The 27,790-nt window shown below is 44.0% G+C and overlaps 1 protein-coding gene and 1 long non-coding RNA gene across 3 annotated transcripts in view; one reads left to right on the plus strand and one right to left on the minus strand.

Moving 5' to 3' along the window:
- LOC146798232 (endothelial PAS domain-containing protein 1-like) overlaps positions 1–27,790 on the plus strand; it is a 522,541-nt gene that overhangs the window by 157,065 nt on the left and 337,686 nt on the right. The gene's annotated exons all lie outside the window — the stretch shown is intronic.
- Positions 1–27,790, minus strand: part of LOC146798233 (uncharacterized) — a 94,884-nt gene that overhangs the window by 27,388 nt on the left and 39,706 nt on the right. Inside the window, exon 2 of the long non-coding RNA XR_014968648.1 lies at positions 5,309–5,400. This is a non-coding gene — a long non-coding RNA (uncharacterized LOC146798233). The remainder of the gene's footprint in view (positions 1–5,308; positions 5,401–27,790) is intronic.

The raw sequence follows: 27,790 nt of genomic DNA on the forward strand, positions 1-27,790 counted from the left end.
GTCTCCAACCGTGAATTTGCGATTGTTCCTTTTCATCCTATCATTGTGTCTGTGCACATACTTGTCTTGATATTGCTTTACCCTACTTTCTAGCCCCTTCTTACAAACTGTACGTGAAAAGTCCTTGAACATCCATACTGGAGTAGCCTTAGTGCCCGGTTTCCCACCTTTGAGAAGTTTGAATGGAGACTCCTTAGTGACTGAATGGGGTGTGGTGCTTTAACTCCACAACATTTCCTTTACTGCCTCTTTGCAATCTTCACCAGATTGTTCAGATAACTGTACACATTCCTTTAAGGCTCTATTAAATCTCTCCACAAGCCCAATTTCTCTAGGATTATAGACGGCTGTGGTATGGTGAGAGATACCCATGTTGGCTAGAATTTAAATTCACTGGAAATTAACTGTGGACCATTGTCTGTGATTAAAGTGCTGGGACATCCATCCCTGCGGAAAAGTTGGTCACAAAATTCAATGACATTACGTGCTTTAATGTCCCCCGTGAATGCTACCTCTGGCCATTTGGAGTGGTAATCCATTAACACTAATGCGTACTTGTTGACAATTCCCTTGGCCAAGAATGGACCACAAATGTCCTTTGCTACTTTTTCCCATGATCTGCTAGGAAAACTAGTTGATGATATAGGTGATTCCTCTACTCTATGAGATTTGTCACAACACATACAATCTATGCATCCACGTACATATTCTTCTATATTTTTGTCCATTTCTGGCCACCAAAATGTTTCTCTGGCTTTCCTCTTAATGGCTGACATGCCACCATGTCCTTCATGTAATAGTTTAAGTAGTCTCTCTTTCAGGCTATCTGGAACCACTAATCTGCTGTTTCTCCGTAATACACCATCTAACAGCGATAATTCAGACCATACAGTCCAAAATTCCCCAAATTTCTTTCTGAGTATGATGTTGGATACAGATGGATTAGATAACTCAATTATTAAATCCTTGAAGATAGAGCAATTTGTTACAGCCTCTTTCCACTCATCGCATGATATGGAACCTTTACACACTTCATTTATATTCGCTACGACACAATCATCATTGATATCAACTTCATCCTCATCACATTCCAATGGCAACCGTGACAAACAATCAGCATTCACATTTCGAATGCCTGGAACATATTATAAGGAGAAATCAAAACCTTGAAGTCTGAATAACCATTTGACAATTCTGGGAGTTGCTTTTGCCGCTCCCTTGGTTGTAAATAATTCGATAAGAGGTCTGTGGTCCGATCTAACCTCAAAGCGTGTGCCCCATATGTAATTCTTGAAATAGGACACACCCCACCAGCATGCCAGTGCTTCTTTTTGAATGACCGAGTATGTCGCCTCCGCACCCGGGATGCAAACGCTACTACCCGTTCATGTCCCAAATTCTTTTGCATCAATACTGCTATTATACTCTGATGAGAAGGATTAAATGGTTTAAGGGAAACAGCTTTAACGATTTGTTCCTTGATGGAGAGAAAATCCTTTTGACATTCATCAGTCCACTCAAATTTGAACCCTTTTTTCATCAAACTTCTGAGTTTGTGAACTTTGTCAGCAAAGTGCTGTACAAATTTGGAATTGAATTCCGCAAGACCTAGAAACGAGCGCAATTGTTCTTTATCTTTTGGTGATGGGCCATTTGTGATTGCATCAAGTAGTTTTTTGGGGGGTTTAACACTCTCTTTAGATAAAGTATGTCCTAAATAATCAATCTGCTTTACACCAAATTTGCATTTTTTAATTCCCACCGTTAGTCCCGCATTCTGTAGTTTCTCTAATGTTTCATTAATCTAGAGTCGTGCTCAACACGACTAGACCCCCATACCAATATGTCGTCGTGGAATACTAGCACATTGTGTAGATTCGTCAAAATTCTACTCATTATCCTTTGGAAAACCGCAGAGGCGGATGCCAGGCCAAATGGTAGTCTGATGAATTGGAAAGCTCCTTCCTAAAGGAGGTGAGATGTCTAGAGGATGCGTGTAATTTGATTTGGTGGTATGCGTTTGAGAGGTCAATTAATGAGAAGTATTCTGCATTATTTACAGACAATACCATTTCATTTATGTGAGGTAATGGATACCTGTCAACAAGAATGTTTCGGTTAAGATCTCTCAGATCAATACACATGTGTAAATTTCCGTCCGGTTTTTGTGCCAAAACTACCGGACTGAGCAATTCAGATGACTCAATGGGTTCTATGACTTGAGCATCACATAATTTTTGTAGTTCAGCTTTCAATTTCTCTCTGAGAGTAAGAGGTACACTTCTTGCTTTGTGCACACATGGTGTATTATTGTGTTTGAGCATAATGCGGTGTTCAAACTTTTCTAAACGACCTAGTTTCTCATCAAATAATTTTGGAAATTTAGTGCCGCATTTGGCTATTTCCGCATCCTCAGTCACTAACACTTGTTGAGGATGATTAGGGTCTAGTTTGATGCCTAGCATTCTTTGTTCACACCATCCAAGTAGTGCTCTTCCTTTTTCCACAACATATACTTTGCTGGTGGCCACATGTCCTTTGTGGGATAGAATGCATACAAAAAAAACTAAAAGCTGAAGTTTTACTCCACAGTACCCCACTGGTTCTACATCAGGTGTGCTGAACTTGTGAGTTCCTATTTTCTCCCAAACGTTTTTATCTATAATAGTATAAGGTGTACATGTATCTGCCCATACTGTTATCTTTGTGCCATTAATTCCTACGTCACATTTGGGAGGATTATAACCTTCTGATATTTTGTTCATGGAATTGTCACAAATCATCATTACTTCAACTTCTCCATCATTGTCAGAATAATCTTCCTCAATATTTTCTCTTATAGTATTAACAGGTGGTTTCCATTTTGCATTAGGTAAGGACCCCGCTTTACACATGCGTGCTAAGTGGCCAATCTTTTTACATTTGTAACATTTCTCCTTAATAGCAAAACATTTATCAGAATCAGCTATATGTCTTCTACTACAACATCTATAACATACTTTATTGTTTTTCACAATGAAACCACTTTTACTCTTGTTTTCCTTCTTTTTGACTGAATCTTTTTCTACCACACACACTTTGTTCGATACAGGTTTCTCTGCACTCAATTCCTTGACATATTTGGAAGTGTTTTCGATGTGCCTTGCCACTTGAATGGTTTTTGACAGAGAAGGATCCTTCATGTCTAGTAGTCTTTCCTGTATTTTAATGTTATTTGTTCTATTGATGAATTGATCTCTTATGATCTCCTCATGAAGGTCTCTAAATTTACAAGTAACGGCTAATGTCCTTAATACAGAAATATATTGTTCTACTGATTCCCCTGACAACTGTGACTGAGAAAAGAACTTATGTCTCTCTACTACAATACTAACTTTTTTGCTGTAATTCTCTTCTAATGCTTTTACTACTTTAATGTATTCGTCAGTGCTATCTTTTATGTCCTGCTGAAATTCTACCACTTCTTCGTCTTCACTGTCGTTGGTTTTATCACTAGTTATTATGTGTTTCTTTTCTGTGTTAATAGGTAGTGTTTTTAAGACTTTTCTGCCCTCAATGCCTAAATTGTGTTTAAGTATGGCCACTTTGCGCGAGGCAACACAATCCTCCCCACCAATAGCCTCTAAATATGTGACAAATGATTCTATCCAATCTTCCCATGGTAAGGGAGGCTCTCCAGGATTGTGCAAAAATTTGGGTGGAGCAGATATGGATGACATATCCATTTGGAGCCTATCGCAATTTATACACTAGTAGAAGGGCTCGCGTGGGTTCGAATCCCATCCTCGAAGCCACTTTTTAAGAGGCGCAGACAGATATTTGTAAGTAGAACTTTATTGTAAGTTCATATGTACAACCCCTAGACAGACAGGTCCTCTCTCTGCAACTGCCAGCTCTCCTCTTCCAGTCAACTCAGAACAAAGCATCCTGGTTGCTATGGAAGGAATGTTGACATGTTGCCTGGCTACATTAAGACACAAAAGTTATGACAACTTTTGGCCCCGGTGCCAGAGCGCCTGCTGCACCATTAAAATCAAGCTCCTTTCAACTGCAAGGTAATCGCAATTGTGACTGCCTGTTTAGTAGTTAAATATAGCAATATTAGATGTTTAGATGAGTTCTGACAAAATTTTGGCTTGGTGCCAGTGCACCTGCTGCACCATTCAAACCATGACCCTAGTCCTTGAAAGATAACTCCACTTGTGACTGCCGGTTTAGTTTTAAAACATAGCAATAATCGCTGTTTAGTGGGGTCCCTGGAGCTTTTGGTCCAGGACCACTGCACCTGCAGCACTATTGAAATCATGACTCTAGTGCTTGCTCAATAGCTGACCTAGTGACTGCCTGTTTAGCAGTACAATATAGCAATATTTAATAGTGTTTAGTGGAGTTATGACACTCTTTGGCCCTGTGCCACTGCACCTGCTGCACCATTTAAATTAAGCCTCTTTCAACTGTAAGGTAACTGCAATTGTGTCTGCCTGTCTAGTAGTAAAATATAGCAATATTAGGTGTTTAGAGGAGTTCTGGCAACTTTTGTGCCCTGTGCCACTGCACCTTCTGCACCATTCAAATAATAACCCTGTTGCCTGCAAGATAACAGCACTTGTAACTGCCTGTTTAGATAATAAAATATAGCAATATTTAATAGTGTTTAGTGGAGTTATGATACCCTCTGGCCCAGTGCCACTGCACCTGCAGCACCATTTAAATCAAGCCTCTTTCAACTGCAAGGTAACTGCAATTGTGACTGCCTGTCTAGTAGTAAAATATAGCAATATTAGGTGCTTAGAGGAGTTCTGGCAACTTTTGGGCCCTGTGTCACTGCACCTGCTGCACCATTACCCCCACCTGTGATCTGTCAATCAGTTGCTTCGGGCCTAGGTTGCAGGGCCTGCCTAACCATGTATTTCTGACTCGAGCTTAAGGAGGAGGTCACATCAATCTCTCAAAGGGAAAGAAAATCTCTGCTCTGTCACAACAGAAATAGTGCAAACAAAAGCAGAGGTATGATTGGTTTATTCGGTAGTAAACAAATACTCAGTTCATGCCCTTTACTATAATTATTTGCATGCAATAATTGTGAACTGTCGCCATCTAGCGTGGTTATACAGCACTCTGTCAATCTAACATCATTCTTATGTATCTAAAAGCGTCCACAGTGCTGGCACTGCTGCTTAAAGCTTTCACTCCAGTATCATGCAACATGTAAATAACAGGCAGACTTATGCTTTTAAACTTCCTGAGCGAAAGGTCGCTCAGAAGCCCAGAATCTCTAGCAGAGGGGAGTGAAGACGACAAAGCTTACCTGCCGCCTGGCTAAAAGGATGGCATCACACGGAAAGTGGCTCACGCCCCTGTAGTCTGACCACCTGTCATGAAGGGAAATTCTGGACAGGACTGTAAAAAAAATCCAGGATATTGGGTCAAAATTCAGTTCAAAGAATCAGAATTCAGAACAAAAATTCAGGACAAAATGTCACTTTTACGGACACATCCAAGCAGAGACCATACCCCACAACTTTGTCAGTGCATTTATTTAGTATTTTACACATAGCGCTGTTTATTAATTTTTTTTTATTGAGATTGCCTCTAGGTATGCTACATCCAGGTGGCACATTACATGCTTGTTCAATGGTAAATTATTGCCCTTTGAGCTCAGTGTCAAGGCCATCACCCCTACACAAATGTACCCAATCTTTCTTAGAGAGAAAGCAACAGTAAGATTTTGATTATATTTCTAAAGATTATGAAAATCATGTCAACAGTTTGGGAAACAGTAGGGTAAGTGACCTTCTGCTGGTACAAACAAGTGGAACATAAACATCTGGCTCACCTCAACCTCCAGTGCACATCAAATACATTAATGAGGCAGAGCAGATGTAGTAGGTGACCGTCTCACACCTAATGTCTGGATGCGAGGTACCCACACCTTGTCTGCAGTCTCATAGCCCTAGGGTGTGCATCCAGGCCCCTACATTTATCTCAGAACTTGGAGCTTGGACTTCCAATCAAGGAGAATTAAAGAGGAGGATGAAATTAAAATCAGATGGGAGATCCACAGGAACTATTCAAGGCGGTGGTGTTAAGAAATAGATAAAAAAATCGAAGAGAAGACCACGGTGGGGCAATTTATGAAATCAAACAAGATGGGTCTGCCATGAGTATCAGAAAGTATTGTGTATCTGGGGAGTGGCTCAGCAGAGAGGAGAGAAAAAGTTGAGGCACTGTCAAATGGTGAAACAAGTAACACCCACCCACCTTGGCAAATTCTTCTGGCGCAATGATCCACTGGCTGTGCTTGTGAAGGGTGAGCAGGGGCCAGACCCCTTTTAACGTTGTGCTGGGCAAATTGCCCTCCCTGCCCATGTCTTAAAATTGTTTTTCAGTTGAGCCAAGGTCAAACCAGTGATCTGGCTCATCCCTATGGGACCAAAGTACACATACAATCTTTCGAAATGTTTGAGATGTAAATTACACAAACAAAATGTAAAAGCATGGCAAAGATTTTAAAATGTAACAAGTGTTTCTTTAACATATGGTAGTGTTTTCCCCATTATATGTATGCAATTAGATCCCGGATTGAACTGGTAATCAGTTACCTTTCGATACCCAGGGATTTAGATCTACCATTCCCCACTGATTTGCAGGATAAAAATCTGGTAGAGCGGCACAGACCCTCCGAGCCCAGTTTGCTTTATGGTCTTCTCTTCTGCTTTTAGTAATGGGCTGCGTGGCACTAGTGAAGATGTTGGTGCTACCCCCGATATTGTATTATTTTGCAAACCTTCCCCTGCTCATCCATCGTTCCTTCTTCAGACATGTCTTATGTCTAGTTTGGGGGCTGGGACACTGCAGGGTATCTCTTTCCACTCTAAAGCTACCTGTGGCTGCAGGTGGATTAGCCCTTCCGGACTTAGAATGCTACTATTTAGCTGCACAGCTCCAATAGCTGGCTCGCTGATTGTCTGGCCACCCCCTGCATGGGATGGGATTTACCCATAAAGACTTTAAGGAGTGCGTACTGCACTACTGATTGATCCCAGTGACCATTCTAACAAACACCACCCAGAGTTGTTCCACACAGCTTTCTCATGCCTTACTAGAATCTGTAAACTCACTAACATAAAGAAACCCTATGCTCCTCCACTTATTCAGCTAGGCCATCCCACTCGCACAGGATGGCTACGCTCAGAGTAACTGCATCAGTGGCACGCTGCAGGCCTCTCAAAACTGTAAGATTTATTTGTTGATGGCAAGCTACTGGATTTCCAAACCCTTATGGCAGACCTCAATCTTCACCCAGGTCAACTCTTTACTTATGAACACCTTCAACAATCATTAAATGCCCTATTCCATTAGTGCCGTCTGGCACCAACCCAACATGAGGTGTGCCAGATACTCTACACAATAGGGAGTAGTGGCAAACTGATAAGATGGTTGTACAGAACTTTCCTACAACATAGAGACCACTCCAGTGTTTCTCTCTGTACTACCTTGGAGACTGACATGGCCAAACTTCTGCACATTACGGGCTGGGCTAAAATATTGGACTATCCCCAAAATGTATCCTGTGAATGCTATGTTAAGCATATTCAATGTAATATTCTGAACTGAGACGTATGCCTACCTGAAATAACAAAATATGCCCAGGAGATGCAGGGGCATGTCCTTGCTGTATGCAATTAGATGCCGATTTGCTTCATATGCTTTGGTCTTGCCTCACACTTCTTTCATACTGACAGATAGTTCTTGAGGTGCTGTTGACTACGATGAGCCATGTACTAACGCATTTCACAGAAGTAGTTCTATTGGGCATTTTCAGCCGCCCTAAGTTTGAGGAACTTTGCATCAAGTTCTTCAACCTGGCTCTTTTTCTAGCAAAATGCAATTTCACACTGCACTGGAAAGATTCACTTCCTTCGACTATCGTATGTTGGACTGAGGTCTTGCTCTCTTGGTTTCGATCTGAGAGCACCCTGTTACAAAGAAAGTCTTGAGAAGGTCTGAGAAAATATTTTATTGCACAGATCTGGGATATTTTGGTGGAGGGCTTTAAAGACTGCACCACAAACGATACTCTCTCGTCTCCCCCGAAAACCGCCTCTGATGCATACACTCTCGGTTTCTAATTACTAGTTATTCTTGCCACATCTAGGCAACTACACAAAGGGAACAGTCTTTACCACAAAGTTTTTACCACGAAATGCAATTACATCACATTTTTTACATAGCAATTACTTTAACCAGGCAAGTCTTTACAACACATATGTTTGTATTCGTGAGTATGTGGTAAGTAATTTATATATTTGTAAGGGTCATTAAAATTGGGGGGTTTGGGTGGTCTCCCACCAAAAATATAAAATTTTAAAATAGTGGTAAACCTGTAATCAACATACATGTAATTTTTAAAAAATCTATATTTTGTATACAATAACGTATTAAGATTTATTAGAACATTGGAATGTTGGAAGCTCCATTGAAAACAATGGAGTGCTCCGGGCTTATAATGGCTGGTATAAGCCTGGAGCGCCAACATTCCAATGTTTCTTTGTTCACAGCTCTGGCTGTGAACAAAGGCTTCAGGGAGCCTGAGGGGATTTGAATCCCCTTGTGCTCCCTGAAGGCTTCGTTTTATTTGTTAGAACATTCTGCCCTCTAGTGGCAGAATGTTCCAATAGCCTTATAGCCCTTCGTAGCAGGGCTATACCGGCTTTTAAAGTCCCTCTGCTTTGTTAAAGTCCCTTGCTTTCGGCTCGGGCCTTTAACGATGCAGCGAGCCTTTAATAGCCGGTATAGCCCGCTACGGCAGGCTATAATAAAACATCCAGGTGAGTTTTTCTATACACAGACCATCTTAAATTGAAATACTTGAAAGTGCTCTCAAATGTCACTTTCAAGTAAAATAGACACATGAAGCAAATTGATTTGACTTAGATCACTCAATATAGTCATGCAGGGAACTCGAGATTTGAACCCAGGCTTTCCGGTCACACATAGTACACTTAAGCCATGAACGGGTTAATTTCTTGACCTCAATCCCTTTTAAAACCAGAAGAGAGTGTCTTTTGTTCAATTCCATAGGCTGAATAGCACACTGTGTTAAATAAATACAGATGACAGCTTAATCAGGCACAATATCTAAAAAAGAAAAAGTTACATAATGAAGGTAAGGGAAGGCAGGACACTATATGGTAATATCACTTACTTTTTCAGACATTACATAGCTATTCAATGAAGTTGTTGAAGTGCATTAAAAAAATGTATGGATACTGCAGTGGTGACAGGGTCTGAGAACGCGGAGGCGGAATCAAAGGTGAGGCTAAAAAGAACAAAATATTCTCTAACCTTTTTGTTGATCTTTCATCATCAAGTAACAGCATATAAAATAATGCATACTTTAAATGAAAAATAAATCAAATTTAAAGTAATCAGTGGAAATGCACTATTTTATGTTATGAAACCTTTATTGATTAATCGGTCACTACAGATATCTATGTGTGCACTCAGATTCCCATTGAATTTAATCCTGTTTGGTGTAGCAGGGAAAGTGTCTTGTGTATTTTTAGTGCTACGAGGTCCCTGAAAGCACTTTGAATGTGTAAGTAATTATTTAAACATGCATTGCACACAGTATAATATAGGCTGCCACTAAAAATGTAGGTTCGAGATAAAAAGTGCTTCTAAAGTAAGAATTTCAATAATATGCAGATTATACCTAGTGCAAACATTTTTATAACTGTCCAATAAAATCACACACTCCACAGCTCAGCTTGAAACACCCTTACAGTACCTCGCAATAAGGCAATATCTTTGTCATCACGAAGCTATAAGTGTATCCGTTAATTAATGCCTATATCGACTTTCAAACAGACTTTACATTTTCAGATATACCATTTGCATACATTTGTATTTCTTTCAGGAAGCAGACAGAAGGCTAGTTTCTTATCTGCCTTCCCCTCCCTCAGGATCACAGCGCAGGAAACTCCCTCCCTCCCACTCCAGCTGTGGAATCTGAATTGTCGCAAATAACTTTTGTCCTTTAGCTGAAAGGCTAAAATTACTGGCAAATGCTGTGCGTTAAACCATCCATCACAGACAACAGAAATTAGAGTTAAATTACGGATAGTCGTAAAATTTACGTGCGGGTGGTCACCCTACGTCCCTGGTCGAGACTAATGGGTTCATCTAGGGTTCAGTGGAGTAAGTGTCGAGCTATTAATGTGCCTGCCTCGTTTTGAGGTGGGGACACACGGGATTTCCACTAGTGTAGCCTTAGGTGACTCTACAATTGTAAACCTGGTTGCCCGTCTACCACTGGGCTGCGAGATTATAATGACCAAATCCCTGCTCTATATAGACCATCACTAGATTTTCCTGCTCAGGATTTCCACCCTCAGGAACAGGCAGGCAAATTAACCAGTGACCCCTTTTGGCAGGAAGAAAGTTTTCCGAACGTCAAGGCCACTGCCAACCATGTGCAACAAGCATGGTACCCGTGCGGCAACTTCTTTAGCCTCTGCAGCTACCGGGAACCACTGGTCCTCAGGGATACCTAAATAAGAGCCCATAGCTGCTGCTGACTTGGTGGGCTGCTCATCAGGGGTCTAAATGACATAAATTGCTGGGAAATGCAGGGATGGATAGGAAAGGATAGATGTGCTCCTTGAGCCATTGTGGCCACTAGACATACACCAATCAAGCAGTTGGTTCTGAAAATCAAATGCAAAGCCTTGGTTGGTGCATTCCTTCTATAAGCAAGAAGTTCCAAATAGGAGAAACAAACCATCTGCAGATGACATGAAATAACCTAGCATTGTCTCAAATCGCTACTAAGCACACTATACTGCAAACCTATATAATGTATGGCATGGGAGTAGATTCCCAATGATGGATTGTTGGATGCCCCCTGCAAGGTATAAGGGCCAGTTCTCTTGCAGAGAGTGCCCGACTGTTTGTGCATCTGAAATCCTGACTTTTATTTTGAATGTGGCGTCACACTAATTTAGCGTGTGTGCAGAGGCCTAGGCCTGTCCCAGGCAGTGTGAGGTCCAGGAATTGTACTGTGAACTGGAGGGGTGCACCAAGCGTGGACTCAAGAGGACTACCTTCCCTGTTCTAGGTGTCATGCACAAAGTGGTGATGGCAGCATATTATGTTTTGAGATTGAAAATGTGGCCGGACATTTATATCTGAGTCATTGAGAGAGTGGCCTACTGGCCCTCTTGTGTGAAGTTCCTCTGTTATGTGAACATTTATTTGTGCATGTCGAGTTCATGTATGTGTAGTGTGTATGTGACATGTGTGGAGTATTAGAAATGTGTATGTATAAGGCAGAGAACTGAAGACAGTGGGATCCATTTTGATGCTGCTGGTTAAGCTTGACACACAATGGTGAATGACAGCAGCTTCCACAGGCAGTGGAATTGTATTTTCTCCATTTGGGATCCTCACTCTCCATTCTGTCTGGAAGCTGGAGATCCCAACACTGTCCCATTAGAAATTCCATGAAGTCTTTGTCAGTAAGGGGTGGCTGGTTAGCTCTTCCTGCGCATTGTCATTTAATGGATGGTAAGGGTGTAGGGTGGGACTGTAGTTTCTTTTGTTTAAGGTGAGGAAGTTTCTGAGTAAGGCCTTGGCTTGTGTCTATCTCTGATTGCTGCTTTATAGAACCCGATGACAGCTGGGTGCAGATGCTGCACACTTCATTCATCCCATGTTGTGGGTGCTCCAGTTTGGAGACAGCCTCAGTGCTACTTGTCAAGTTTGAGACAGTGGAACCACATCCCCTATCTTGAAATTGTGTTTAAAAGTGGGACCTAAACCACTCCACTTTTTTCGAGTTCCAGGTTCTTCTTGACCAAAAATGGGAGTGCCCCATAGAGTACTTGAAGCACTACTATGTGGCCAAGGCTGGTGTCTGTCTGAAGGAGCGAGGAGACTTAACCTCTAGTCTGCCTTTTCTGCTGGAGGACAAAAGGGTGTACCTAGTGGTTTGAACCCTACCTGTCTGCTGAGAGAAGGAAGAAATCTGTCTGGCCTTGCAAGTCCAGCAGGTTCTTGGTCAGAGAAACACCCATAGAAAGAGAACTGTCTTGGAGTGAAGCCAGGAGTGACCTGTGCTACAGAGGATCCCTCACTCTCTCCACGGGTCCTGACAAGAGCCATAAAAAGTCTACATGCTTTCCCACATCATCCACATGAGGGCAGCAAGTGCCTTGGTGTTTGCAACAGCCCAGTCATGGCTGCAACTGACTTGGTGTTCACATCGGCCAAGTCAAGGCTGCGACTCTCTTGAAGTTCACATTGGCCCATTGGGGCCTGTAACTGCCATAGTGTGTGCATTTGGCCCTTTTGAGGCTGCAACTCGCCTAGTGTTCCCTTCGGTCTGGTCAGAGCTGCAGCTGCCATGGTGTTCAGATCTACTCATCTGTCTCGACAACCTTTCCGGCTGGAACAGGACTGCAGCTAGTTAACCAGTGCCTGTCAGTGGTGCCAGAACTGCTGATTTATGCCAGACTAACACTGGACTCCATGTTCATACAGATGCTGGCCACTCCTGGCCTCCTTGGCATCCTCTGAGTGACTGCTACTGATGACTGTGGGCCTTCTAGTGGGATGAAGCTGTCGAGTTTGCACTAGTGGATCGCAAAGACTACAAGAATGAAGTCCTACCAATTTGACCCCCAGGGCTAAGAACTCAGGCAAATGAGTGAACTGATTCCGCATTTGACTTGTGATACACTAAAACCGGCACCTGAATCTTATTCATGCTTCTACCATACATTTTGGAGAGGAGAGGTTCATGTAGGGTCCGCCGACTGGAAAATTGCATGGAGGGAGAGCAGTGCTACAAGTGAGTCATTACCAGGGCCGCTTCCCTTCATTTGTGCGGTATTGCGCACTGCTGCAAAATTTAAAAAGTACTTGATTTTTCTAAAAAAGACAAGTACTAGGCTAGACATATAATGTATTGTGTCTATTTGTTTATTACTGAATTCTGAGCTCGTGCCTATCATGCTATCTTCTGTGACTGGTCAACCTCGCTACCATGGAATCCAAATGCAGAAAAGGTTGCACTTCGGGTAGTTTTCAGTGCCATAGTAGGATTACCCCAAACACCATTGTTGGGGCCAAGTAGCTCCTGCCTGCCCTCTGATGAGTGATAGAGACATTGGCCAATGTATTGCCTTATAATATCAGAACAGTATTTCCGTGAATCAGCACCTGGATGTGTGCTTTTGTATCAAAGACTGTAGCCAATTCAAATCAGTTTGATAACAATTCAATTTTGACAAGGTACCAGGTTGAATAGTCCTGTCTTCTAAAGTTTCTCCCAAATGTTGAGCAATGTCATCTTTCCTCATTGGAATGGGGAACAGCAGTAACTTAACATTTGAAAAATAATGTGGTTACAGCCCAATGGGAATCCAGATAGAACAGAAGGGGACCTATGTGGAGACTTGCAGAAAGGACCATGAACACACAGGGCAGGTTGCCATGTGGCCTTGGATCCCGAGTGAGAGCTTTCCTGCTTCCTATGGAAGATCCAGTTGGATCAGCAGTCTGAAAACTGTCTTTTCTTGAACAAAGATCTCGTCCAGATCTGACCTAAACTGAGGTATGATAAATATCAGATATTTAAACAGCAGATTTAAAATGTACTGAAGTCTGATAAAAGTCAGGGGGAAGATTTATCAAAATGTCACGCAATGCAGCAAGACAATTTACTGTGCTGCATGTCAGGAAGAGAGCAGGTGATGGAGCTTAGATTTCACCTATACAATGTATGCATTATTATATGACAAAAGGTTGCAGACATGAGTTCTAAAATGGCACGCAGATTGTGGGGCAAGCAAGATGAAAACATAGGCCTGATCAGAATGCTTCAGTTTGGAGGTGCTTTCATGTGAAAACATGCTCAATTAGTTGAACAGCCATGTTTATATGTGATTAATCCATATGTAATCTCACTATAGAATTCACATTAATTTAGAAAATGTATTTGTACTTTTAAAATGGCATCATGTATTTTTGCAAGAATAGAAATGTGCTGAATTGTGTTTCACAGTGTAGAAAACCACATGATTTTAGTTTGCTTTAGTGGGCTCAGCTAACTGCAGTTTGCCCTTGAAACATTAGATTGGAATGTGCTCCTCCTTGTTAGCAACTTTCAATGGAAGAGCTCTGTTAAAAAATCCTGCCTCCAGCTTCCTTCGACCTTCACACTATGTTGCATATTTTTGTAGCCTGTTTAAACGTGGAGAGAAGAACACACTTTTTTTTCATAAATCATAAGACTGAAATTTGAACAGGAACAAGCCTGATTAATGACGTATCCAGTCAGCCCATGGGGAGATGATGTGTCTTGAAGTTCTGATTGGACCAGCTATGAGGACTGAGCACGTGAACTTTTACTTGAAATATGGCTTACAAGGGGGAGGAGTGCTTTTGCCTTGCTCCTCTTTTTTAATTTTTTCTGAGGGCCAGGCCAAGTTTCTGTGCTGGACACAGAGACAGGGAGGGGCTGCATTCTGTGGGGGCTATGGTGTAGCTTGAGACAGAGACACAGACTAGCACAGCGAAGCAGAGGCAGAGGGAAAGAGCTGAAAGGATCAGAACAGATTTAGATTTCAGGTGCTAAACTGCATTTATTTCTCTTTATGGGATATTTTTGCCATTATTAATTATTGATTAACCTTGTAAGACTTACTCTTTTTCTTAGAAACTCTTTAAGAGTTTGACAGACAATTTGCGCCACATTTCCCTTCCTATATGTGATGCTTATATGCAGACCGTAATATGTTCTGTATTTATGCTATTTTTCCTATTTTTAATTGATATTTGACTAATGAATAAAGAGTCAGAGAACCTTAACTTTTGACTTAAAATAAAACCCTTTAAAATAACTCACCACTCTCATTATTGCCTCTAATATTGTTTGCATTTAATTTTCATATATATGTAAAGTCTCCTGTTTGGTGAAACACAGTCATCAAAAGATCCATCATTTCACCCTTTACAGCAGTAAACCATAGGTAATGAGGTTTTGAATAGGGAAATTACCAGGTAGTTACCGCTGGATCACAGGCATATGCTATATCTATTAACATATGGCGCATTCCTGCTCTGGCGGGCAGGGTTATGCCTAGCACGCAGACACCTTTGTGCCATAGTGCAAGGGTGCCTGTGTTAGAGGTAGGATTGTTTTTCTACAGGAAGGGTTACCTTCCTGCACAAAAAATCCTTTGAGGCATTTTGCTCATTCTATGTGTGTTGCAGAATGCAGCACACAAAGAAAAAGGAAATAACGTGGATAAATAAAGATATTTCTCCTTGTTAGGCTTCTTTTGGGGGAGACATATCATTGCGATGCAATCCCAGGTTTACTACCCTTAGTAAACCTGGGATTGCTGTAAAATCCATGAGTAAAAACATGGGAATGCCGATGCTCTACCCATAGAATGCCTTCCCAATGCAGAATAATGCAAGGCAGCGATTTGTGCTTTCTTGCAATACTCCGGATTTCTTAGTCCACATAAGGTAGCTTTGTGTGTCTTAGTAAATCACACTTAAGCCCTGTGTTGCATTGTGTGACACAGGGACAACGCAAGGGCTTTGCAAATCTGGCTTCTGGTCTTTATAAGTGTCATGACATCTGTCACTTGGGCTAACATACCTGCGCTCAGCGGGAGCACAAGTGCAATACTCCAAACTCACTATTGCTGTATTCATTCTGGAAAGAAAAGGATGGCAGTGCTGACAGAGCATTGGCGTCATGTGACTAGGGACTTCATATCTCCGGGGGACACACTACACAACAGCACCTGAATGCAAACTGCTGTTCCCATGAGTCTGCTGAGCTGTTATGTTGTTTGGAAATGGTGGCAGCCATTTCCATGTTTCGAGTATAAGTTTTCTGGTGGTGCAAAGTGTCCCTGCAGCATAATCCAGATACTTTCTTGCTGATACCAAAACCTTGTTACCAACATTTGTAAACAAAACCATGGTTACCAATCTGGCAAATTTTGAAAGCCTGTTTGGAAACTGAAGCTGAATACAAATAGGTACTCTAAGGATTTAAAGTCTGTTTTGAAAACAGGTTACATGTTATAAAATACAGATTCTGAGTCACCTTGAGGTAGTCTAGGACTATATTTTTGTTGCACATTTTGTACCTATATTACTTGAAGATCAGAAAGGATCAAATTAATCTACAAAGGATTATTGAATTGTTTAACAATGCACGTTGCGCTATGATAATGGTGGTATTAAGGGAATGATTAATTGACTTCAATGACAATTACATAATAAAGAAAGAACATTAATTATGTAGATTTTACTCATGTTCCAGTTCCAGGAATGTGTGTAGAAGAGGGTATGCAGTTCCTCAAAGAAAGGCGGGGGGGTGCCAAAGAAAAGAAGAGACCGTGCAACAGAGGAATACCTCTATTCGGAACTAGGGTCCTCACACACCCAGCAAGCTAGGTGTCATGCTTCATCATATGGACCTGCTCCTCGTCGGGCCGGCGCTGCAATGCCCGACGGGCACCCTAAAAGGGGCTCTTTGGCGGAGATCTTCAGTTCCTGGCCGTATGATGCAGTGTGTGTGAGAGGGACCTAGTGGTGTAGATGTGAGTGCAGGTAAGTGAATTAAAACAAGTTAGAGAGTCCAAAAATAATTTTATTGGGGATGGCTCTCTACCTGAATAAAAAATGTGTGGAAACAGAATGGCAGCTAACTGATGTTAAGATTCAGTTTGGCTATGCTCATCTGCGCTGGTCGACATGTTTCTTGCCTGTTGGTCCTAGTGATCCGTGGCAATTCCTCAGGACCTAAAAGCTGTCAATAATCTACACTGGGTGGCAAGTACAACTGTTACCTACTACCTGTTGTAAGGGAACGGTCTCGCCATCTGCCTAGGGAAACCTAAAAAGAAAGAGGATCATGAGCAAGGCATCCCTAGCAAAGGCAATGTCGAAAGTGGCTATATTACACAGGTCTAATTCACAGGGTGATATAAACCCCCTTATTGACTATGTGGTCTAGCATGACGTCTATATACACCAAGTGTCAGTGACTCCATACAGTAAGTGGTGATAGACCTACAAATAGTGAAATTAAAAAACAATAAAGCTTAAAACAGAAGACTGTAATTCACATGTTGTCCCAATCGATACTAGGATATAGTGACTAGGGTGTTCTAGAGGCTCAAGGTGAAACTCAACGGACACTCACCTAATATGGTTTAGTACCATACTCCTATCCGTGGCCGTGGCGCCACCTGGACACCAAGACTCAGGTGTCCTAGTAAAGATAAAATGGTACATGGGGTGACAACAACTGGACCGACAATTATTGAGGGCAAATACACACATCAACTCTGATGCCCATGTGTGGTCCAGTTGCATGAGCTGCTGTGATGCGAGTCCCAGCCCGCTGGAGGTAATCAGATGGTTGGATAGCACCACTGAGCAAACTTAAAAACAAATAAAGAGGAAGTCACAATAATTGTTAATGCCAAGGTCGGTCAGGGTATCAGCCAGTAGAAACCGCGTGACCGTAGACTCAAGGCACCAATTCACACTCGCTCGTACCACTCAGAGAATCAGGGGCAAATCCGGGTCTGCCGTCAGTGTTTAATCGGCAAAGTGTCAAGGAACCACCAGCTCTGCCCAGTATCGAGTGAGACGCGTAATTGCGCCCGTTGTGTCTGTCCCGTGTTACTCACTAGCGAGATACTGTGACAGGATCTAAAGCGGAGCAGGCACTGACAACAAAGTGTCCAAATCATGTATTGTCAGTTTGGCGGCGGAAGTAAGAACACCAACAGATATCCCAATTCAAGCGCACACAAAATCTGAAAGATATTCTTATCAACACGAGGCCCAGACAGACTCACCACCATGACCAAAACACTCTCTGGGGTCTCCCCCCTGTGAGAGGACACTACCCCTGTGGATCCTGTGCTGTATGCCATCAAACTTCTGTGACTAAAGAGGTGTTTTTTTCTGACTCATTCACATGGAGGCTACAGCGGCATACCAATTGCAACACGCTGCAGTGTATTTATTTAATTACCTGCCCCTGTGAACAGAGATATATAGGCATGACCATGCGATCTGTAAAAACACGCATAACTGAGCACAAGAGCAATGTGAGATGTCAGAGAGTCACCACTAAATTGTACACCCACTGCAAAGAAAACAACCACACACCAGACTCTCTCAGATGGATAATCCTGGAGGCACATCCTAGGATTACACAGAGAGCACTGTTCAAGATCGAACAGCGTTGGGTGCATCGCCTTAAGACAGACCGAGAAGGCTTAAATGATCAGATCCCTTGGGCAGCACTTATGGACAGATAAAGCAGTCTTCCACGGCTCTCAGCAGCTTACACTCTCCATGTCTCCACCTGATTACCCCCATTTCCAGAGGGTCCCTTAGATTACAGTGTATAAAGACACCACTCTATGGTGGCCACTGTAGTTGACACCCTATGTGGGAATCCAGCCATGCTATTCAACATAACAACCACACTCGTTTTCTTAGGTTGACTTAGTCCTATGTGTACATAGACACCATTCCAAGATGGCCGCTGCAATTGACACCCTATGTGGTACAACGGCCATGCTTGTCTCTTTTTTATCACCAGATTTGTTTTTCAAGGGTTACGTATACTTATATGAACTTAGACACCATTCCAAGATGGCCCCCATTGTCCGACACTCTCATGCGAGGCGGTATCCTCACTCACGCTTTCCACACACTTCCGGGTAGTAGACACGCCCTCCGCGATACGCCCTCCGCTTAACGATTCAGCCGGTATATCTGTTCTGGCACTACACCGGCCATCAGCATTCCCGGGTCGAGTGGCGCGAGGGTAGGTTGATAGCACTTCCTGCAACAACCTCAAAGTAAGTAGAACGGCGATATGACTGCACGCTCTGAGGCTACTGACTGGTCAGGTGAGTGGTGTGTTTGCGCTTTCTGCCTTGATTGGGATATCTGTTGGTGTTCTTGCTTCCGCCGCCAAACTGACAATACATGATTTGGACACTTTGTTGTCAGTGCCTGCTCCGCTTTAGATCCTGTCACAGTATCTCGCTAGTGAGTAACACGGGACAGACACAACGGGCGCAATTACGCGTCTCACTCGATACTGGGCAGAGCTGGTGGTTCCTTGACACTTTGCCGATTAAACACTGACGGCAGACCCGGATTTGCCCCTGATTCTCTGAGTGGTACGAGCGAGTGTGAATTGGTGCCTTGAGTCTACGGTCACGCGGTTTCTACTGGCTGATACCCTGACCGACCTTGGCATTAACAATTATTGTGACTTCCTCTTTATTTGTTTTTAAGTTTGCTCAGTGGTGCTATCCAACCATCTGATTACCTCCAGCGGGCTGGGACTCGCATCACAGCAGCTCATGCAACTGGACCACACATGGGCATCAGAGTTGATGTGTGTATTTGCCCTCAATAATTGTCGGTCCAGTTGTTGTCACCCCATGTACCATTTTATCTTTACTAGGACACCTGAGTCTTGGTGTCCAGGTGGCGCCACGGCCACGGATAGGAGTATGGTACTAAACCATATTAGGTGAGTGTCCGTTGAGTTTCACCTTGAGCCTCTAGAACACCCTAGTCACTATATCCTAGTATCGATTGGGACAACATGTGAATTACAGTCTTCTGTTTTAAGCTTTATTGTTTTTTAATTTCACTATTTGTAGGTCTATCACCACTTACTGTATGGAGTCACTGACACTTGGTGTATATAGACGTCATGCTAGACCACATAGTCAATAAGGGGGTTTATATCACCCTGTGAATTAGACCTGTGTAATATAGCCACTTTCGACATTGCCTTTGCTAGGGATGCCTTGCTCATGATCCTCTTTCTTTTTAGGTTTCCCTAGGCAGATGGAGAGACCGTTCCCTTACAACAGGTAGTAGGTAACAGTTGTACTTGCCACCCAGTGTAGATTATTGACAGCTTTTAGGTCCTGAGGAATTGCCACGGATCACTAGGACCAACAGGCAAGAAACATGTCGACCAGCGCAGATGAGCATAGCCAAACTGAATCTTAACATCAGTTAGCTGCCATTCTGTTTCCACACATTTTTTATTCAGGTAGAGAGCCATCCCCAATAAAATTATTTTTGGACTCTCTAACTTGTTTTAATTCACTTACCTGCACTCACATCTACACCACTAGGTCCCTCTCACACACACTGCATCATACGGCCAGGAACTGAAGATCTCCGCCAAAGAGCCCCTTTTAGGGTGCCCGTCGGGCATTGCAGCGCCGGCCCGACGAGGAGCAGGTCCATATGATGAAGCATGACACCTAGCTTGCTGGGTGTGTGAGGACCCTAGTTCCGAATAGAGGTATTCCTCTGTTGCACGGTCTCTTCTTTTCTTTGGCACCCCCCCGCCTTTCTTTGAGGAACTGCATACCCTCTTCTACACACATGACTAAACTGGGCATGTATGCTGGACCTCCTTGAATAAAAGCCCAACAGTCCCTCTCTTGTTTACATAGTCTAGTGCACGGGTAACCCCCGTGGGACATTATTAGGATACCACACGGTGTAAATACACTGAGTGGACCACTCTCACACTTTAGAGCACCGCCAATCCGACGGTTGCATTTTGTTGACCTACCTACCATGGAGGACAACCTGGGGCTTAGCTTCAATGATGAAGCAGTAGCCGATATTTTAAGAAAAACTCCCTCCCTTCTTGGGAGTGGGGGTTCTGTGGCCTCAGGGTCACAAACGGAAGATTGGACTTCTCTAACCATGTTGAAAAGGGAGTGGATTAAGATCACACTACATGGGGCCCTTATGACGGAATATTTAAGAGCGAATATTGCGCCTAGTGGACTCATTATTAACGTCTTCCCTAGACTTTTCTTGGAAGACCCTACTTTCAAGAAGGAATGGAGTCTAGTCTCGTGGAAATGCACGAGAGATCTCTTGGTTCTCATAATCAACACGGCCCAGAGATTAGCAGACGCCCTTCTAGTAAGGATACAGGCAGCGGAGAGTGCACTTAAATCTACGACCCAGAATACCGCATTTAAAGCTAAACTGGCGGAAATAAATAATGAGATTGCTGAAAACAAAGAGTATCTACTCAAATTGAAGATCAACAAACTTCAGAAGGACATTCAGAAGTTTGATAAAGAGAAGATCTTTCCCTATTTGAGAGCAGACTTTCAGGCAAATAAGAATAGCTACTCATCTGATGAAAGTCCCGACAATTCGAGAAGGGGGTCAACGAGCAGTGACTCGAGTTCCAATAGCTGGGGAGGGAACCAACAGAAAAGGAACTATCAATCTCCTTACCCTGTTTACAACAACGCCCCAGTCTATACGGGTCCACCACAACCTCCTTTTTGGCAGTTCCCTATGTTTCCACACGGCCAGCCCCAATTCTATCCCCCTGGCAACCCTCCTTTTTTAGACAGAGGTTGGGGCAGAGGAAGAGGTCGAAAAAGAGGGCCAACCAAAGGAGTTCAGTGGCAGGACCAGGAACAATTCCAGTCAGCACCCAGGGGCAGAAACAGAGGGAAAAAGAATTAGAGGTGAACCTGTCAGACAGACCCTTGAGCCGCTTGGAGGAGGAAGTCCTCGAGAAAGGACTCGGTTATGTCCCCACACCGAGAACTGACAATTTCAGGGACAATTGTGAAATTCACGAATTCCTTAGAAAAATACGTCTCAAGGCATTCTTTCAAGACCAACCTGCCACTGAGTCCATGGACACGGGGTTGCGTAATCCATCCAGATTCACCCCCACTAACAACATGGTGCCCCCCGAAGTACTCACATTTGAGAAAGCTGTGCTTCGTGACTTGGGGTCAATTCCTTCTAGGGGATTTTATCACAATATGTCCAATGCGGAGTTGACAGCAGCTAACACCCTAGCCAATGATAGTAGCATTATTATCAAACAGGCAGACAAGGGAGGAGCGACGGTGATACAGAACGTCACTGACTATGACCAAGAGTGTAGACGCCAACTTAATAACACCAAGTACTACACCCCTATCTCCGTTGACCCCACACCTAGGCTTACCACCAGGATCGCGACCATCACTTTTGAAGCTGAGAGCAATGGATGGATCAGCAAAAAGGAAGCTGAATTCCTCAATACCAGGGAGCCTAGGACCCCGTACTTTTACACTTTACCCAAGATACATAAGGGCACAACACCAGTCCCGGGACGACCTATTGTATCGGGTATAGGTTCACTCCTGGAACCCCTCTCTAGATTTGTTGATCACTTCTTACAGCCTCTGGTTAAGAAAACTCCATCTTACATCCGTGACACTACGGACATCTTACAAATCATAGAGGAGACACATGACACGAGCAATATCGACCTCCTGGTCACGTTGGATGTGGAGGCACTGTACACGAATATCCCCCAACGTGCTACCTTGGTAGCAATCGAGGATGCCCTCATGAAAGAGGAATGGACATCACCTACCCCTATTCCCTTTGTGATGGAGTGCGCCACACTGGCTTTAACTGAAAACTACTTTGAGTATAATTCACAGCTATTCCACCAATCACAGGGTACATCGATGGGGAGCACCTTCGCCCCTAGTGTGGCCTGTATTTACATGGCCAGCTTTGAGGAGGAAGTCATCAGGCACCCCAGTAATCCCTTTATCACTAATCTAACTCTGTGGAGGCGTTTTATTGATGACATTTTGATCTTCTGGAAGGGGGACCAACAGACATGCCTAGCATTTTGTGATTGGATCAATACCCTGAACCCTTTCCTGAAGTTTACACACACTATCTCTGTCTCTAATGTACCCTTCTTGGATCTCATGGTCACACTAGGGGACACAGGCCTGAGCACCACGCTTTACAAAAAACCTACTGATAGGAATAGTTTACTCTTATACAGTAGCCATCACCCCAAGGCCCTTAGGGATAATTTGCCCTTTGGGCAATTCCTCCGTCTGAGGAGGAACTGTTCTAACACCAATGACTACTTAATTGAAGCTGACCAGTTGAGTAAAAACCTTAGGCAAAGAGGCTACCCTGAGCGCCAAGTAAAGAACTCATTGAAAAGGGCTCGCAATAACCCGCGAGAAGTTCTACTACAAACTAACAATAAGGAGAAGACAGAAACTTTAACCTGTGTCACATCTTTTACTCCCAATTCCACTACCATCAAGGGTATAATCAAGAAACATTGGAGAATACTCAATGCAGGTGACCTCACTATTCCGCCCCCTCGCTTTGCATTCAAGCGCACACAAAATCTGAAAGATATTCTTATCAACACGAGGCCCAGACAGACTCACCACCATGACCAAAACACTCTCTGGGGTCTCCCCCCTGTGAGAGGACACTACCCCTGTGGATCCTGTGCTGTATGCCATCAAACTTCTGTGACTAAAGAGGTGTTTTTTTCTGACTCATTCACATGGAGGCTACAGCGGCATACCAATTGCAACACGCTGCAGTGTATTTATTTAATTACCTGCCCCTGTGAACAGAGATATATAGGCATGACCATGCGATCTGTAAAAACACGCATAACTGAGCACAAGAGCAATGTGAGATGTCAGAGAGTCACCACTAAATTGTACACCCACTGCAAAGAAAACAACCACACACCAGACTCTCTCAGATGGATAATCCTGGAGGCACATCCTAGGATTACACAGAGAGCACTGTTCAAGATCGAACAGCGTTGGGTGCATCGCCTTAAGACAGACCGAGAAGGCTTAAATGATCAGATCCCTTGGGCAGCACTTATGGACAGATAAAGCAGTCTTCCACGGCTCTCAGCAGCTTACACTCTCCATGTCTCCACCTGATTACCCCCATTTCCAGAGGGTCCCTTAGATTACAGTGTATAAAGACACCACTCTATGGTGGCCACTGTAGTTGACACCCTATGTGGGAATCCAGCCATGCTATTCAACATAACAACCACACTCGTTTTCTTAGGTTGACTTAGTCCTATGTGTACATAGACACCATTCCAAGATGGCCGCTGCAATTGACACCCTATGTGGTACAACGGCCATGCTTGTCTCTTTTTTATCACCAGATTTGTTTTTCAAGGGTTACGTATACTTATATGAACTTAGACACCATTCCAAGATGGCCCCCATTGTCCGACACTCTCATGCGAGGCGGTATCCTCACTCACGCTTTCCACACACTTCCGGGTAGTAGACACGCCCTCCGCGATACGCCCTCCGCTTAACGATTCAGCCGGTATATCTGTTCTGGCACTACACCGGCCATCAGCATTCCCGGGTCGAGTGGCGCGAGGGTAGGTTGATAGCACTTCCTGCAACAACCTCAAAGTAAGTAGAACGGCGATATGACTGCACGCTCTGAGGCTACTGACTGGTCAGGTGAGTGGTGTGTTTGCGCTTTCTGCCTTGATTGGGATATCTGTTGGTGTTCTTACTTCCGCCGCCAAACTGACAATACATGATTTGGACACTTTGTTGTCAGTGCCTGCTCCGCTTTAGATCCTGTCACAGTATCTCGCTAGTGAGTAACACGGGACAGACACAACGGGCGCAATTACGCGTCTCACTCGATACTGGGCAGAGCTGGTGGTTCCTTGACACTTTGCCGATTAAACACTGACGGCAGACCCGGATTTGCCCCTGATTCTCTGAGTGGTACGAGCGAGTGTGAATTGGTGCCTTGAGTCTACGGTCACGCGGTTTCTACTGGCTGATACCCTGACCGACCTTGGCATTAACAATTATTGTGACTTCCTCTTTATTTGTTTTTAAGTTTGCTCAGTGGTGCTATCCAACCATCTGATTACCTCCAGCGGGCTGGGACTCGCATCACAGCAGCTCATGCAACTGGACCACACATGGGCATCAGAGTTGATGTGTGTATTTGCCCTCAATAATTGTCGGTCCAGTTGTTGTCACCCCATGTACCATTTTATCTTTACTAGGACACCTGAGTCTTGGTGTCCAGGTGGCGCCACGGCCACGGATAGGAGTATGGTACTAAACCATATTAGGTGAGTGTCCGTTGAGTTTCACCTTGAGCCTCTAGAACACCCTAGTCACTATATCCTAGTATCGATTGGGACAACATGTGAATTACAGTCTTCTGTTTTAAGCTTTATTGTTTTTTAATTTCACTATTTGTAGGTCTATCACCACTTACTGTATGGAGTCACTGACACTTGGTGTATATAGACGTCATGCTAGACCACATAGTCAATAAGGGGGTTTATATCACCCTGTGAATTAGACCTGTGTAATATAGCCACTTTCGACATTGCCTTTGCTAGGGATGCCTTGCTCATGATCCTCTTTCTTTTTAGGTTTCCCTAGGCAGATGGCGAGACCGTTCCCTTACAACAGGTAGTAGGTAACAGTTGTACTTGCCACCCAGTGTAGATTATTGACAGCTTTTAGGTCCTGAGGAATTGCCACGGATCACTAGGACCAACAGGCAAGAAACATGTCGACCAGCGCAGATGAGCATAGCCAAACTGAATCTTAACATCAGTTAGCTGCCATTCTGTTTCCACACATTTTTTATTCAGGTAGAGAGCCATCCCCAATAAAATTATTTTTGGACTCTCTAACTTGTTTTAATTCACTTACCTGCACTCACATCTACACCACTAGGTCCCTCTCACACACACTGCATCATACGGCCAGGAACTGAAGATCTCCGCCAAAGAGCCCCTTTTAGGGTGCCCGTCGGGCATTGCAGCGCCGGCCCGACGAGGAGCAGGTCCATATGATGAAGCATGACACCTAGCTTGCTGGGTGTGTGAGGACCCTAGTTCCGAATAGAGGTATTCCTCTGTTGCACGGTCTCTTCTTTTCTTTGGCACCCCCCCGCCTTTCTTTGAGGAACTGCATACCCTCTTCTACACACATGACTAAACTGGGCATGTATGCTGGACCTCCTTGAATAAAAGCCCAACAGTCCCTCTCTTGTTTACCCAGTTCCAGGAATGTCAGCATTCCACTATAACACAGAGAGTATGAGACCGCGAGATAAGCTGAAGGTATATTGTTTTTGTAGTAAGTTATAGCAGAATCAGTATAGTGACAGAATACTAAAGAAATTGATCTTATCTTGAGATATCCACTATATCCAGTAGACATCAGTGCCTAGCATAGTGCAGAATCGGCATGGTGATATCTAGAGTGTCTGTTCTCTCGCTTATCCCATTACCCATTCCATGTGTCTTCGGCCAACCCACATATTATTATTACGCATGGTGGGCTGTGGATATGGAGAAGTGCAGAAACATCTCCAGTTAGATCCGGAATTCAAGGATAGTGCATTATACCAAAAATGAACAATCAAATGCTGCATCAGGTTGAGAAGCTAACTCTGGTCTTTCAAAAGGTTGCAACCACAGCCACATGCACCATCACTTTCTAGAGAGAAACGGCTTGGAGCATCCAGGTGTCAAGATATGAGTAGAGCAGCCAAACCTCCAGGTGAATCTGAGTAACAGTGGGTTCCACAATATTAGTGAATACTAGTTGGGTGAATTTCAGGCTGAACTGAAGTTCCTTAAACTGTGGATGCCTCTTATGCATAGTGAAATGAAGGAACTGCCAAAGGTGGGGGCGCTAGAGGGAGCACTGCAAAATGGCTGCCTGTTAAGACAGCTCCGCCGGTCAGGCACATTGATCGGCGACAATATTGGATATGCGGATGCAGATTTGAAAGATTTTGGCAGAAATGGACATCGGAAGAGGTGGTGATTAACATGCGTGAAACAAGAGACCTGTGAAGAGCAGTGGAGGCTGTAAAATCGTGCTTGTGGACTGCTGGCAAGGAGGGAACGGTATCACGCAACATGGCGGCGGCCCGAGCAATTATCAGACAATGACTGTCGAGAGCTGTAATGTGGCCTAGGCACTGGCGATAAGGTGGAAAAGTGGGCAGCGGATATTCTCTGGGCACCGCATGGTGCGGGAGGGAGATATTGCACAGTAAGGTGACAGCGGCAGCATTCTGTGTGAGTCTTGGCGGTGTGGCGAGAAAGGCCTATGCAAAATGGCGGTGCCCTAAGCTACAACCGAGCCGGAGTAATTGCGGGGCTGCGAGCGGATGAACGCTGGAGATAGTGATGGCAACGACAACTTGGTAAAGTGGACAGTGTACTTTATTTGGGCATCACACTGTGCAGGAGCGAGGTGTTGCTGAGTGCAGTGAATGCGTCATCATTGGGAGTGGATACTGGCGGTATGGCGCGATAGATCAGTGCAAAATGGCGGCGCTCTGAAATGCAGTTGAACTGGACTAATTGCGGAGTTGCCAGCAGAGGAGCGTGAAGACTGAGGTGGGGAGGCCAGCTACCACTCAGTGCCAAAGAAAGCAGCTGTTGAATTGTGTGCTGATCGGCGCACTAGCAGGATTAGGAGCTTCGGTAAGATTGGGCAACCCGGTACAAAATGGCGACCGTAAGGAAAACAAAGCTGTAGTTGATGTTTTCCTGTATCGCCTGTGAATTGAGAACAAGACGCAGCTGTAAGCGACCAAAGTTATTGCCCTGCACAAGTATTCGGATTGCCGTGCTGCTGGACAGGGGAGAGGCTGGCCCTGTGCGGTGTCTGCTGACAAGAGATGCGGTGATGAGGTGGTCCCAGTGCCAACTGTAAGATCCAGGGTCATGATCCCTGCCACTTTGGAGCGCAACCGCTTTGGTGCCATGTTGGGGCTAATAGAAGTGAATGATACCATATAGCTCCGCTTGTGCAGAAAATACGGCGCATACATAGATGCCGCG

Source organism: Triturus cristatus, chromosome 9 (genome assembly GCF_964204655.1).
Source record: "Triturus cristatus chromosome 9, aTriCri1.1, whole genome shotgun sequence".
Lineage (NCBI taxonomy): Eukaryota > Metazoa > Chordata > Amphibia > Caudata > Salamandridae > Triturus > Triturus cristatus.